At 44.5% G+C, this 15,690-nt stretch overlaps 1 protein-coding gene across 5 annotated transcripts in view; it reads right to left on the reverse strand.

The window, feature by feature from the left end:
* The window catches only part of LOC107221027 (teneurin-a), a 504,979-nt gene that overhangs the window by 340,401 nt on the left and 148,888 nt on the right, over nt 1-15,690 (reverse strand). For 4 of the 5 annotated variants that reach the window (XM_046742591.1, XM_046742590.1, XM_046742587.1 and 1 more), the window contains exon 2: nt 6,563-6,598. The exons of the other annotated variant lie outside the window; for it this stretch is intronic. The gene's annotated coding sequence lies outside the window, so the exon portion shown is untranslated. The remainder of the gene's footprint in view (nt 1-6,562; nt 6,599-15,690) is intronic. 5 annotated transcript variants of the gene reach the window in all.

Here is a 15,690-nt window from a genome sequence, read left to right on the forward strand (position 1 = left end):
CCCGTTCGTGTGCAGATGCATACCCAGCAACAACGGAATAAGGAGGACGTTGTATAAGGTGAAGTTTGGATAATTTCTTCTCACCCGAGCGTCGCGACGCGGCGTCTCTTCCTCGTCGTTGCCGCAGAACCAACCCCCGGCACGTCTTGTGACGGAATACTAAATGCGAAAGAGAGAGAGAGTCTTCCTCTTCCTAGGAAGCGAAATTAAGTTTCGAGTTCAACTTGTGTCACTCGTCCGCACAGCGCGAACGTATGTCGCGTTCCTGGCTCGACTTAACCCCGAGTCTCCGCTGATCGTCTATTGATCGATACTTTTTTCGAAAAATGAGAACAAAAGAAAGGAAAAACCGAACAAACGGATTTTACCTAGCATATCGAAAGAGCAAATAATTGGTTTTTTTCGTCTCGTCGTGTCGCTGCAGCATCGAATCTTCCAGATGTTTCGGAGAACGGATGGTGATGAAATTATTTTCAAACAGAGATCTAGCTTCCGTCCGATTCGTATCCGCAAAACGGACGCGCAATGCTCTACCGTAAAATCAATTTTGTGATTCTAAATGATACAAAAAATGTAGGATATTTGAATGATTGAATCTGGAAATTCGAAAACACACCAAGTCGAAAAAATAAGATTCGCTGGAATTACATACTTGGCGATAATTGGATAAATTTCAGCCTGAAATTATGACTTTTCCAGTAACCTTTAAAAAATTATGACGCTGATTGATGAAGTTTTTTTTAACACATTAATGTCAACACCTTCGATATTATCTAGTGACTAACTTACTTGCTGCTTACCAATTTACAAATAACAGCCTGCAATTTTAAGAAAGTGCAATATTCTCTATATTTTCAAAATTCCCCCGACGTTTCCCTGCTGTAAGAAATTTCCCAAGTTTTACCGATTTCCAAGTTTTTCCTGTGCGTACGAACCCTGCCGATACGCTTGCATTGAACCGGAATGAAGCACCTACCGTCGCAAGGACTCGCGAATCCAGAATACAAAAGAGAGAAGGAGAGGAAGAAGAAAAAAAAAAAAAAAAAAAATTGAGGAAGAGAGCGATGATGCATAAATCGCGAATCAGGATAAGAGAAGAAACGGGGGTCGTTTGACCTTTTCAAGGGAGTTCGGCTATCGGTTGAGGGTCGCGTCGATTTGCCAAAACATTTGTTCCCCGGATCGGGGTCCCTAACGCTCGCGCCTCTGAGTTAACGATAAAAAAGAGCAATGCTCCCCGCCCAGTAACGTTCGCCAATCTATTTCCGCGCGCAAACCTCGGTTATACACCGCCGTCGTACGTGTGGAGGGCGGGGGGAGGGGGGTGATAGCGAAAGCCCAACTCCTTAATACCGGGATTTGCGGAGAGATCTAAAGCGGCTACGTGCACGCAATTTTTTGCAAATTCGCCCGGAAGAAGCCGCGGCGCGTATCCTCTTCACCCTCGCTGCAGCAAAGTTCACCCCATGAGTTGCAGCAACCCTTCCGAGCTTGCGGTTCCGGCCGTTACCTAATGCGTATAAAATGGCCCGGTGATCCTCCCCCCAAGTCCTGCACGTAACCGCCTCGCGTTTAGATTTCATCCCTCGGGCAACGGTTCGAGTTATACCTGCATCGATCAATCTCAGGAATTGAAATTTAAAATGCGCAAATTCTTTCATTGCTCGAATCAACCTTGCTTACGAAGCTTTTTTTTTTTTCACGCGAAATGCAGCGAAAGTGTGATCGTCCTTTCGTCGTCGCCTCTCGAGGCTTCGCGTCGGACGCTGGGGGATTGGGGGGAAAGCGTGGCAAGTCGAAAAACCTCCCCCCCCGGTTTGGAAAGGGTCGTACCTTTGACCGACGAGCAAACAGAGGCGGATCACGTCCCCGGTCCCGAGGGATGGCGTTTAGTACTTTCGACTCCTCCCCTTGCCACTCGCAAGCCGGGACCACAAATTACACAAAACACTGATATAAATCGCTCGATAACGCAGCTCGCCTCCGGCGGCACCGATATATCGTGTAGTAGGGAAATTTGGCAAAGTGCCGGGCGTAGCTCGCGGTTTTACAGGAACTCCGAGCGCTCGACAACGACCGTCCAGAATTTTTGCTAATTGCAAAAATGTGGAAGGGAAAAAACGTTAAAAGTTGCTGCCGATGAATTTTCGTTCACCCCGTTTTCGAATATTTATCGCGCACGGTAGGATTCGACGAGGCGAACCGTTTTATACGGATACGGGATTCGTTAAGGTTAGAAACGACTTATCGTGTTTTGTCTCCGAAGCTGCACTCGACTCTATACAGTCAGTCAACTTTTCCTCAACAGCTGTATTTACGCCGGCGGCTATCTCCCCTGTAACGCGTTAATGTCGCCGTATAGCAAAGACTCCTAAATCACTCTATTCACCCTATTTTGTACCCGCAAAACCCGCTTAGCATCAAACTCCCAACTTCAAGACTTTGCCTCTTGCCCCCCCCCCCCCCCCCCTCTGTTATACAACCAAAGTTTCGTAACGAGCTAGGTGGAAAAAAATTGTTTCAATATTTCTTACCCCCGCAGCCAAGGCGGTGTTTAACCGGATTTGAAATATAAATTTCTTCTTTCGGTATACTTTGAACATAATAATAACGCCGTGCGAGATAGACGCTGTTAGAAAATCATTCCGGCGGATATTTCTGATTACAGGCAGAAAAAAAAAAAAAACAAATATGCAATTACATCCCTCACGAAGCTTTCTACACTTTCCATTGGTGCACGACTGTAAATACAACCAAAGACCGAGGGTTGTTGGAAAATTCGGAGAAATCGGTAATGGGGGCCGGATATGCCGAGAAAAAAAAAAACGAAGAAAATATGACAATCCAACTCTCATCCGATCATGTATTCCCCTGTAATACGGGTGAATTCGGTGTCGGGATATCGGCACTGGTCGGCACGTGTTAACGAACGTGCCGATGTAAAACCCGGGATGTCATACCTGCCTGTAAATTCGTCCGATACATGTTTCAGCTTGCACAAAGTAGCTTATCGGCTTTGCCACGTGGCACGACGATGAAGCTCGACGATTCCCGGCACAAAGGGGTTTTAATTAAACCGTCAAAAACAAAAGGCAATGAAAAATAATAGAGCGCGGAATGAAGGAAAGGAAAAATTGAACAAACATCGCTTTCAAAATATACGGGCAAATTTAATTTTATAGGTGTAAATATCATTGATACATTTGAATATAACCATAATCTATGGGTGTCACGTTTGAAAATTTATCGATATTCAGGTATCAATTTTCACTTAGTGCCCCTCTCTTTTCGAACTTGTACATGCGAGTCGATCGACGGGATTCAATGAACTGTCGTACCATACTTTTTCCCCACAAAATTAGCCAAAGAAGCTTAAATTCGGTCTCCAATGAGATCGAGCGCAAAGAGCAAGACGACTTATAAAGTCGACTTATCGTTTAAATCACCTTTTCTTGCACGAATTTTCCTGCAAGGTGTTATATTTTTCGTCCGAATCGTAGTATAAGAATGAGGTAGTCGATTCCGTCAAGCTTGAGTGGAATCTCACGTACCTACGTCTAATTTACCGCCGTGCCTCGAGGCGCGCGGCGATAGGACAGGTACGATTCGATGTGAAAAGAGGAAAAAGAGGAAGAAAGAAAAAAAAAATGGGAGGGGGGAGAACAGCGCTGCTAGAGGGTGGTTTTCACCCTATGCAGAGGGATGGAAGTGGAAGCGAGTGAGTCCAAACACGCGAGCCGCCGAACGCCGCTCGTGACGTTCGACGTTCCTGCAGGGAGTGATTCGAGCAAACAGGAAAGCTCACAGCCGAAGATAAACACCGGAGGTTCCTGGCAGCGGCCACGGGTCGAATTTACATCGGTTATGCGCGCACCACCTATGCAAGCCCCAGAAACCATAAACGCGCTCTGCCGTTGCATGATAGCCCCGAGGGCTTCGAGAGCTTGCAGCTGCGGTCTAGAGCTTGTGGAAATTCGAATAATATTTCTCCGAGTCTGTTGCACCCCGAAGGAGATTCGTTATTTTTACCCCCTCCCTTCTTTTTTCCATCACAGAGTCGTCACTTTGTTACTTTTTATCTTTTGAGGCGGTATGAAGTTGGTGCTTTTTACGACATTGAATAGTGGCATGAAAAAGCTGGAACTCTGAAACGATTGTGAGGAAATTTTTGTTACGGTAATGGAGAAAAAAAAAAATAAATAAAATAAAATAAAAAAATAACATCCTTTTTTATTATCACGTCGCGGGGTGACAATTTTTCAACTTCGATGCATATAAATAAAATGATCGAAGAAACCGCAAGTATAAAAATCGTACCAATTTCTCATTTATTTCCTTCGTCGCTGTGACGTTGAAACAAAATTCAACGACTCCGTGACAAGTGCGATGCCTTAAAATCTCTGCAAAAATCATCAACAAAGATAAGAGCGATTATTTTCATTATGTTCAGCGATGTCGTTTCGAAAAGTTTGAAACTAGACAAAAGAAAGTAGACGTTGAGGGTGTTTAAGGTCCGGAAAGCCGATAGACGAGAGAATTTTTTTCAGTCCAGTCGGGGTTTCGCGCGTAACGGTGAAAAGGCGGCCCATTTTTTTTTTTCTTTACCCTCTCTTTCTCTTTACCTCTCATCTCAGTTTCAAGAGGTTGAGAATCTTCCTTCCTGAGAGGGTTTCAGCTGATGCACGACGAGACGCACGGCCAGATGCTTCAACAACGGCCTCCGCACGTACAATTTTACCACCCTTTTTCACGCGGTCGTAATAAGCACAGGCCATCCAAGGCCATCCAAGGCCCGAAGTAGGATACCGTAGTTGACGCGCTTCGAATCACGACGTTTTTGCAAGACACGTGCGTAGGCGAGCGTGTGTGCGCGTCACACCGACAACGCCAGCTCTCTTCCGAACCATTGACAAAATATTTTTCACCCCCACCCTCGTTCGCTGCAGCTTTCTTAACCCTGTTTAGATACCGCCAGCGTTTCTAGAGCTACCTTTTATACCTACCGCTTCACTTTTTTCCAAACCCCTCCCCCTCACCGACCGACCTCGAACTCGCGATAAGCTTTCAGCAGCGGGAAATGTCTGTGTGAAAAAGTATGGGTATTGATCCGGCTACTCCGCCTCGAACGAATTTATATACCCGCACCCTTGCATCGCGGAGAGCCAGGCAACAGGGTGGATAAACTTTTGTTAACATCGAGTGTATTCGAGCATTGACATGATTACGACGAGATGAAATTGAACCGTGATCTCGGTTCGCGTAACGACGATGGTCAACGATAGTTATTCTGCATTTTTGGAGTACCGAAGATATATCTAGCAAAATTCTATCAGAGAGACGGAATTTAAATACCGATTAGCCAGGCGACAAAATTGCAATATTGACAAAAGATTGGGGAGAAATCATCGCGTTTGGTGCGAATTTCCGCGTTTACGTAAATCGAAGATTTTACCTCGTACGTATCGTCGCTACGTAACTGACGGATAGAGAAAGAATGAAATCGACAGCTCGGTAGGATAATAACGGAAAAAGACGGATGTATTTGGCGAGTCGCGTGGATACAGGTGAGTGCGGATGGGACGAAATGCGGAAGGATCGCGGTATGCGGGCGGAAGAGGAAGAATGACAGGAGCGGAGTCGCGTTGCGAGGAACGTGAAAGACGGTTTGTCCTGCCGATGAGAAGACGAAGCGAAGATGCGCGAAAATACACTTTGCAGACTTGGTGTGGGTACCTGTTATGCCTGTAATAGGAAACCTATGCATCGTGGTAGCAGCCAATTTTTTAACACCGTAAAAATGTTTCACAGTGAATACCGCGAGCTATTGCCAAATGATTACGACCGCAGTAATATAACCTCTGCGAAGGTAGACCTCGTTAAAGATCCGTGTTTATGAGGAGATTTCTATTCGTTCATTCGGACGCAATTTCTAGATCTTCCCGAACAAATTTCGAAAAAATTCGAAACAAAAACCACCCCAGCCTGCATAGGTGTGACTTGTCTTTGACGAGGGAATTAATTGTGAGATCGATTGATCGAGAATTAATTATCTTAGAGGAATCTGCAACGTACGACTATTTTGCGAGTGATAAAATTGATGAAATAAAAGAAAAGCAAGCAAATATTTTTGAAAAACGTCGGATTCCAAATCCCTACGATAAGTGATATGAAAAATTGTAAAGCTCGAGCTTTCGCCCGAGCCACCGCTACGGCATTAGCCATTAACGAGGTTGAATTTAGCCTCGTGAGGTTGTTCGAGCGTAACTCTGTCCCGTCGTTACGAGATGGGCGCCCTCGCTCGCGTGCCGGGTATTAACGAGGCATTACTGCATGTTTTAAGCCCTTCTCGCCCGCCGAAAGCCACCCAAAATATGGATTCAACATCGGCCTGCCCACTACTGCTAATTATAAGCTTAGTAATTCCGCCTTAATTTTATCCGACGATGAATCGATAAAGCAAACGGCGTCGCAATCAACCCGCGTTGTTGCCACAGTCACGCCTTGTTCGATAAACATCCCCGATATTGAGCCGCGATGATTCAAGCGATGGCCGATTACTCACCTTTTGTAATTCAGACCGGAGAAGTCGGTGATCGTTCTGAAACAGAAAGAGATCAGGCGATACTTTGGTGCGCGTGTTTTACTTCGATTAAATTATTATTCTTACTTTGGATGGTTCCTTTTACTTAATTTCTTTCTTTCTTTCCATTTCTTTTTTTTTTTTTTTTGTTTTTACGCGGTGTTTCACGGCGATAGAACGAATAGTCGCCTTCCGCTTTGCGATGCAGGAAACAAGAGGTACAGAGAGAAAATTTTCAACCTTTCCACTCTATCAGGCTGCACAGTCGTTGATGAATTTTCAAGGGGAAAAATATTTGCGCCAGAGCAGTCGCAGCTCGGTAATATGTGAGTGTTGGCGTGTCTTCGCGCGAATATGTAAATTGAATTAATCGAGGTATTCCTCGAACCGAGGGAATTCTCGAAGAAATTTTAAGCAAATAATCCGAACGGGAATTTGACGGGAAAATTTCCGTATGAAAAAGAAGGCAATTTTTTAAATCCCTCTCGTTATGCGCGTGTATAGGGTGTGTACATACAGCTACATACGCCCGGATGGGGATAAAAAGCAGAAATCAAACACGAAAGCCCTTCATCAACGCGATGTAAACTTATTCAATTTTTACCTCGTACCCTCCTTTCATCCCCTATCTCTTTCTACCGCGCATTCACACGCGCCTGCGACTCTTTTCACGCTGGCCCGTTTCAATTAGCAAATTAAACGCCGGATCTCGTTTCTAATCAAATTTCATATAAGCCCGGTGTGTAAATTTTCACATCAACAATTATGTCCGCTCTTGTATACATATACGAACACCTTTTCCCCCATGAATATTTATACAGCCCTGCAGCAACGAAGAATACCGCGTATATCCGCAATTTGAGACAATATTCGTATCTATCTCAGGCTGATTCTTTGTGGGAAAAAATTTATAACGTAATCGTAAAACTTTCGCTATACGTTGCAGCGCAAAACCGACAACTCTTTCCATGTGTTATTACATACACTGTCAAAAATTCTTGTCAGTTTTAAACAGCTGCTAATTGATTAGAGTTTTACAAAAATTCTTCGTAATTTGTAAAAAAGTTTTACGGTGCAATAATTTACCGCTCATTCATCTCCTGATAATTTTTTTAAGAAATGTGAAAGGGAAGAAATGAATTTTGAGGGATTTGAAGAAGGATGCCGAGGAGACACAAGTGTAATTTGGACTTGCATCAAACGTCGGTGAAAAATCTTGACAGAGTCGTTCCGACAAGAGCGGTGATGAAAGAGAGAATAAAAAAAAAAATAAAACAGGAGAAGAAAACGTCACGAAGTATAATAGACATGAAAATGACTTAATGTATTCCATTCGAATGCCGCAATACAATCAACGTTAAATTCGGCAAAATAAATCAAGAAGTTTGCTCACCGAGAGAGAAGTCGGGGATTGGGATGGTGGTGGGGCAGGGGTAGGGGGGCGGGGGCGGAGAGAGAAATGGGGGAATGCCGGAGTATGCCGAGATTTTGCGGACTGGAGGGCGAGGGGCCGGAGGCGGTAAAGTCGAGTGGCGACTTTGTTCACAATTACGCAAACGAGAATTTACTCAAGTTTAGAGAATTTAATCCGCTAAAGCATTCTTTTAATTTAGAAGTAATTTCAGGGAATTACACAAAAGTTGGAAAACTTGTCTTCCACCATCGCCGCTCCGCTTTCGCCTTCGCCTTTGCCTAGTTTCTAGCTAAATAACAAGAAAGAGATGCTCGCCAAACTGCAGAAAAGACACAATTAATCATTCCGTTCCGCGAACGTTTCTCGCGACAAGAAAATCAAATGTTACCTCTGGTTCTGGAATTAAGGAAAATCTCACCCGACACACGCGCGTTCGATAAATCAAGAAATTGAACCTCGTTAACGTACGAAAAGAAAAATTTCCAAACAGTTGTTTTAAACGATAAGAAACTATTGTTGGAACTTAATTGTGATTATTATTATTATTATTATTATTATTATTATTATTATTATTATTATTATATCAATAACTGATTACAACTCTTGAAAGACGAGTTTGAATTTCTATATGAAATTCGATCGATCCACGCAACTCCGGGAGATGAAAATATCCCTCTGAATCCTGTTGAGGATCGTTCCACACGCCTCTTCGCAACTCAGCGGGCTTCCATGCGATCAAGCCACGGGAAAAAAGAGAATAACGGAGAAGAGAGCGTTGCAGAGAAAACCAATTGTAATTCAATTACTTGCCGGATATTCGTAGCCCCCCTCCATACTTCTGTCTGGTTCCCTCCGAGTCCCCCGGATCTGTGGAGAATCTCTCTCTCCTCTCTCTCTCTCTCTCTCTCTCTCTCTCTCTCTCTCTCTCTCTCTCTGTCCCCTTCTTTTTCCCTGTTATATTCCCTCTCCCGCCGGTTTTCTCCGGCTCTTTGGCCCGGCACCGAGTGACTTATGGGTTGCGAAGTAACGTGCCAACTTGAATGGGAAATCTGGGGGGCGGTTCACCGCCTCGCCTAGCGCGAAACCAAAAGCGGATAATAAAAGAGAAGGACGTAGTACCCGCCCCCGGTGAATAACGAGAATGCAGAAGAGGTCCCACCTGCGCATCTACCATATCTTAAAAACCCTCGACGCGACGGCGTACGCTTACGTACGGTCGATTCCCTGCCAATGCCAGCGGCCCTTGACGCGCGAACATTTTCGTCCCCCTTGTCCAAACGATTTTCACGATACATTTAACAATTTGTTCGTATCGACAACATTATATCGGGCAACGCTTTCCTTTGTCATATTTATTATTCGAGCGATAATGCGTAATGTACGTACGTACGATGTAGATACGTATCGTGTAGGTGGGTGGAAAATTCTCGGTCGTAAAAATCTCATAAAATCGTCCCGGCTAACCAGGGAAACAGTCCGTGCGGCAGTTTCGGCCACTCATCTGTCTTACCGGAGTTTTATGCCAGGTTGTTTTACGGCCAAGATGGCGTCCCGCGACCCCGGCTGTTCGACGTATCGCGGCGAGAGCCGAACCTTTTCGGTCTATCGCCCTGTTGTACGGTCGCTTAATTCCGCCTTTGACAAGTCCGGTTTTCTATCTTCCAATTCTGCCGCGCGAAAAGCGGGCAGCTTTTCTTTACCTTTTCCTTTTTCTCTCGTTTCCCCGCCACGATCCACCCGCGAGCCGTTTATTCTTTTCCCTTAATCACTGTATACCCCGGATCGAATCCCACCTGGAAAGGGTGTATCCGAGTTGATTAAGAGGATTTCGGGGCATTGATTGAACGAAATCACCGGGGTAAAGATCGAGCCGCGTTCTCTCATACCTACGCTGGGCGTTTTGTCATGTGCCTAGTCGCTCAGCTAGGACGATGCACGGGAATGAGAAAAATACCAGGAGGAAGCAAGGAGACGCGCAAAAAGGGGAAGAGGACGTAGACTTTCTCCCGCTCGCTACTCGTTGCTGGAAAGAGAAACTATTTTTTCTACTTTTTGTCCGAACGTGAGAGGGAAATTTTTCTCCCTCGATGATAAATCGCTCGCAGTTTCTTCCCGCTATATTATTATACGTAACATAAATATAATACATCGTACACAGATATACGCGTAACCCGTTGTGACAAGATTACAGGTGTATGATATTTTCAAAAATCGTTTCTGTTTTAAGCATTTAAAAAAAAAAAAAACTGTTTCCCCGGAAAAAAAGGCGAAGAAAAACCCCGATGTTCGGGTATTTTTTAACAACCGTGTCCGTGCGGTCTGTGATTCCATCCGTAAATATTTTAAAAAATCGTCATCCGACTGCCGTCGCAATAAATGGCCAGTTCGGTCGGAAACTGACAAGTTGTCAAACGCAATCCTTCGACTCCTAGCTCGCCACCTTTCTTCAGCCCTTTCTCCACCAATTCGAAGAGCATCGACTCTCGAGAGCGACACTCGTTCTATGGGTGGTATACAAAGAACCCTCACATTCGTGAGGGTAGGAAAAACTCGACGAGTAGACGCGTCGATGACACCCCACGTTTACAAATTAAGTGAGCGAAATTACATCGCATAGTTTGTCGGTAACGGTTTATTCACTTACAGACAGAGCCTGTAGTTTTATAAATTATTTATCATTAAATCTAGTCCCTGGAAATAATTGTATAGAAAAACGAAATCGACACCATTTAAATGTAAAAATCGCAAGCCCTTGGTACATGACGGTCGAAATTCGTTCACGTTCCGTAGAAATGACGGGAACATAAGGTAAAGTCCGACAATCAAGTACGCGAGATAAAATGATTAATCCTTATGGCATCGGCGAGTTCTCGCCGGTTGCAGCGACGTAATTTCCTCTCGTCCGCTGGTTCCCGCGTCTCGACTTCCGGTCCATGGCGCTTATTCGCTTCTTGTCTCCCCTTTCTCCTCCTCCCCCGCCGATTTCTCCGCCGACCGACGAACTATTTTCGTAAAATAACCGACGTCGTTCGTCCGTGGATTTATATGTACCCATTCGTCGGAAAAATATTATCGCGACCAATCCTGTCCGCCCGTTACGACGATATTACGAAACGAGACAAAGGGAGTGAACCGCTCTTTGCAGACTTTCAGCTCTCACAGAAATTAGACTTCCTTCGGGTTATTATAATCGGGCTGTCACACGCAGAGCGTCGCGTCCCGCGGGATGAATGAATCGGAAACAAATAATCCCCGGGGATGCCGCGGACACCCGGATTCATTCGCGAAACGAAATTTTTCACCAGCTCCTGCGAACCCTGCTTATAATCCGCCGTTCACTAGATTCTTTTAATTTCCTCCCGCTAACCGTTTCTTCTCCGTTAAATGAATCCGTTGATTCGTTCGAGGGGAAGGTTTTCGATCCGGAAGGGCAAACCGCTGTCAAATCTCAAATAGTTTTATTTTTGAAAATCGATCTCGCACGAAGGCGTCTGAACTGACAAGAAAAAAAAAAAAAATCAGTGTGTAAACAAATACTGGAAAAAGTGGGATTGAAGGCATCGCGCGATGCATATTTTTGGAAACCGTTATCGCGACACTTTTTCAAATTATCAAAAATTAATAGTTAATTCTTTATTATAATTGATTCCTCTGCAATTATTTTTTAAAGAATAAAATATCAGAAAACTTGTTTTGTATTTTTTTCAACGATCACCTTCGTTTCTCGAATTTTATTACAGCGTTGCTCAATCTCAGTACATTATACAACGCGAACAAGCTGCGAGTCGTAGAGCTAATTAACCAGGGCGTATAGCATGTGTCGCGGCTTGATTTTACCGTACGATTGTACAGAGAAGTCGACTAATTTTTATCGCGTGCAAACGCGTTTCTACCTACTGCCCCGTTATACACATACATGTATATACAACGTACCCTCGTTGTTTTCCTTCGCTTTCTCAACTTCCGCTCCATTTCCCGCGTTGCATGATAATATGCAGGCAAAAGGTGTAAATAGTGGTGGTGGTGGTGGTAGTAGTGGTAGCAGTAGTAATAGGACGGCAAGTGTGCATGGAGTTGCGTAAATGGTAATAAATCGTAAGGAAATCATTGCGCTTAAAGCGTTACAACAATATGCATTATATGTTTAAATAAATCCACGATGCAATTCTCTCCAGCCAAGCCAAGGAATAATGTGACGAATAAAAATTTCGCGGTTGAGAAGGTCTCAAAGTACGCGTGAAGCGATTCTGTCGAGTGTATAAAATTCGCGGTAGAGTTTCGAGCCGCACAGGGTGAGAAATAAAAAATAAAAAACATAAAGGAATTACCAAGCGAAAGAAGCACAAAGTTGTGTGTAAAAGAATGAAAAAGAAAAATAAGGATCCATCGGAAACGGAAGAATGAAAGAAAAAGTTACCGCCACCTGTAACGTATATTTCGAAATTTATCGCGTCGTGAATCTCTCTCTCTCTTTTTTTTTTAAATTTGTTTTATATTATTTCAATAAATTTATTTTATTTCCAACCCCCGTTCAACGATGCAATTTTCACGGCCTCCTCGGCAAGCTCGAGCTGCAGGAATTCCGCGTCAACAATTGCGTGTAGGAAGCAATTTAAAAATTTTAATTGAACGATCTAACACCGATATAAATCCCTATCTCTCTACCGATCCGCGTCCGTATATCACATTACAAATCCTCGCAACGCCAATTTTCACCCTTGCGTTTTATCTCACCTTTGGCAGAAACGCACAAATCAGCTTATCCCTGTGCGCACATTCAATTAACAAATAAACCGATCGGTTAATAGTTTACGGATATTGAACGGGAAACTTTTTCCCGCTTGCGGTGAGACGAAAGGACAGGAAAAGTAATTCAAGTCTGGATATAGGCGTTTCGGAAGAGTCTCGTGGGTGCATGAATTAAGTGACTGCAGCTCGACGTCGCGTTCGCACCTTCAAGATCCGTCTTCTCGCAGCCTCGACACCGACACCTCGTCAATCCTGCCACGGTCTTTGGCATCCGGTTGCAGAGAGAAGAGTATTGTTACCTCCTAGCCGATAATTAAGGCGGTACCATCCTTGTACCGTAACTCACGAACGTGCGATTACCGTAAGAGTTCGGCATGCTCGTGACATAGCTCCAAGATCCATATCGATGTATATACAGTCACCGTCTCGGTGTGAAATGGTCCTGCTGGATCTACGACACGCATACAACGTACCGTCCGTTATTTCGCAAACGAGTTTACTGAAGATCCGTTTCAAACCAGACTCAGGCAACGGAGAATCATTTTAGACACCGGGCAAAATAGAAGTAAATTAACGCGGAAGCAATTAAGAGAACACGTCTGAATTACGAGCAATGCAGATCATTCTGAATTATAATACGGTCCATTCAGAGACTTCGAACTTTAGTATAATTAACGCGAATATCATTAGCGAATTGTATAAGTGAATAAAACCATTGTAAAATCGAACCTTAAGAATCGATTGAAAGAACTTCTTATTTCCGATGGATAAATATCTGTTTAAATTAAGGTGTTGTGCAGAACGAATTATTTCAATCACGCATAGCGATGGTTGGCACGACCCGCAACAACATAATTCCAGATTGAGACAGGCTGAAGGAGAAATCGATACGAGCGGATAATCCAAGTTCGTGAATCTGGAGACCTCAAGGTCTGTAAATCGAAATCAAGTCGAAAATCACTCAGCGAATCAAAGATTTCTCTCAACGTTCTTCCCAGAACGTAGCGGTATAAAAAGTAAAGGGAGAAAATGAGGGGAGGGAGTGGGAGTAAAAATGGCGATTTTGCAAGATCGGGGATTCGTTACGAGACTGCACGATTGTACGGGATTAGTAACCGTGAAGAGAATTGGCCTTAGTGATAAGAGAAGCTGCAATTAGAGCGCAGCTGCCTGACACAGCGAATCGTCGATGATAACGATTATATCCGTACACTCGCTCCCGTTTAACCCGACTTTTATTTTTTATGCCCGCCGATTTTCATCGTTTTTAATATCGGAAATTGAAACTGTTTCACAGAAGACAACCTTAGCGGTTAAATCCCCCGGAGCAGCGCACTCCGCGTATAAAATCCCGATTTTTATTGCCGAGCTTGTTAGTTTTTTAATATCTATATTTACGAATCGCGCGAGTATATACCTTACACAATATCCGGCGGGTAAAAAGTCTCGGCCGCGCAGGTCTGGGAAAAATTACGCGTATTCGACGGGGTCGCGGGGTGGGTGGAAATTTTATTCTGTCCAGAAGCTCGAGAGTACGTGACCGCAGATATGGATTTTGGAAATTAAACGCACGCGGCGTTCTCGAGAGTCCGGTTATTCCTGAAGAGGGTGGAGGCCACCCTCCCTCCCTCCCTCCCTTCGTAACGAAATCGAGCTAATTTCATCCCCGATTATTGTTAAAATTCAACGAACAGAATTAATTGTAAAAGCTGCAGAGTGCAGCTATGCCGTAACGGTAATACAGCGTCAGCGCTAATTTCCCGACCAATTTATATTCCGTGAAATTACCACGCGCGCCATTGTAAATCCATCCTGCGGGTTACGCGCGTAAAATAATATGTATAACCGATCCCCGTTTTAGCGACGAGTAAAAAAGACGGGCGAACCGAGCCGATCAGGGACGTGCCCAGCTGTCGCTGCAGGGTGGATAAATATTTATACTTTGCCTATCAATTCCAAACGACATCCGTTACCGCGCCGACCCAAATTCATCGCTTTTATCTGATGATCAAAACCGACGGAAGGAAGAAACCGGAAAACGGAAACGGCTCTCGATCGATATTATACGTTATATACCGAGGATATCAACAATGGGACCTGCCTGAATTACCTCGGGATTCCAGAGCGCCATGGATCTTGATGATCTGAATAGATGAGAATATGTCCTTTCAATTCTCCGCTAGACGAAACGAGGGAATTTTATCGTCGCGTTGTCAAACAGCCCTTCGAACCAATGCTGAACTTGGAGGTAAATGATTTTAATGAAAGGTCGAGCCGGAACGATAACTTCGAAACAAAAGCAATATCTCGCGAAAAGACACGATCGAGCATGCGCTAACGTAATTTACGATCAAAATGCGGTGTTGTTAAAAATGTCACGAGTGATTCATGCCGGCACTCGGTGCGGAAAAACGTTCCAGTCATAGATTACGTTTTTGCTAAGCTCGCTCCGACGTTGCACCCCATAGAACCTGGTCTCCCATCGCCGTGGCCGCATATCCGCCGTTTTCCATGCTTCCGAATACCGATGCAAGACCGGAAGTCGGTAGGGATTTGATCTACGACGAGAGTTCCCGGTTTCTTTGCCCGCCTCCACTTCCGTTTCACCAAAAAAAATCTTTATCCGTACCCCCGTCGGTGGATTTGAATTTGGAAAAATTTCCACGAGGGGTTGAGAGAAAATTTCACTCTCGTGGATGAGACGGTATATCCCAGCAGCCGGTGCGCGCGGATACAAAAGTGATTACAAACTGAAATTTAGGCCGCGATAGGCGCGGCCGGGAAACTATTTCGGCAGCCATAACCCCGCGGTAGAAAATGATTGTGCAGCAGCGAACCCAACCTAGCTGCCCGGAATAATTCGTGTCTCGAATTAATAACGGTTCTGCCCAGCTCTCGGCAGCTTTGCAGGGCTGACCCGGAACGGCCGCGTCTCAAAGTGCCGATC

The sequence above is a fragment of the Neodiprion lecontei genome, chromosome 6 (genome assembly GCF_021901455.1).
Source record: "Neodiprion lecontei isolate iyNeoLeco1 chromosome 6, iyNeoLeco1.1, whole genome shotgun sequence".
Lineage (NCBI taxonomy): Eukaryota > Metazoa > Arthropoda > Insecta > Hymenoptera > Diprionidae > Neodiprion > Neodiprion lecontei.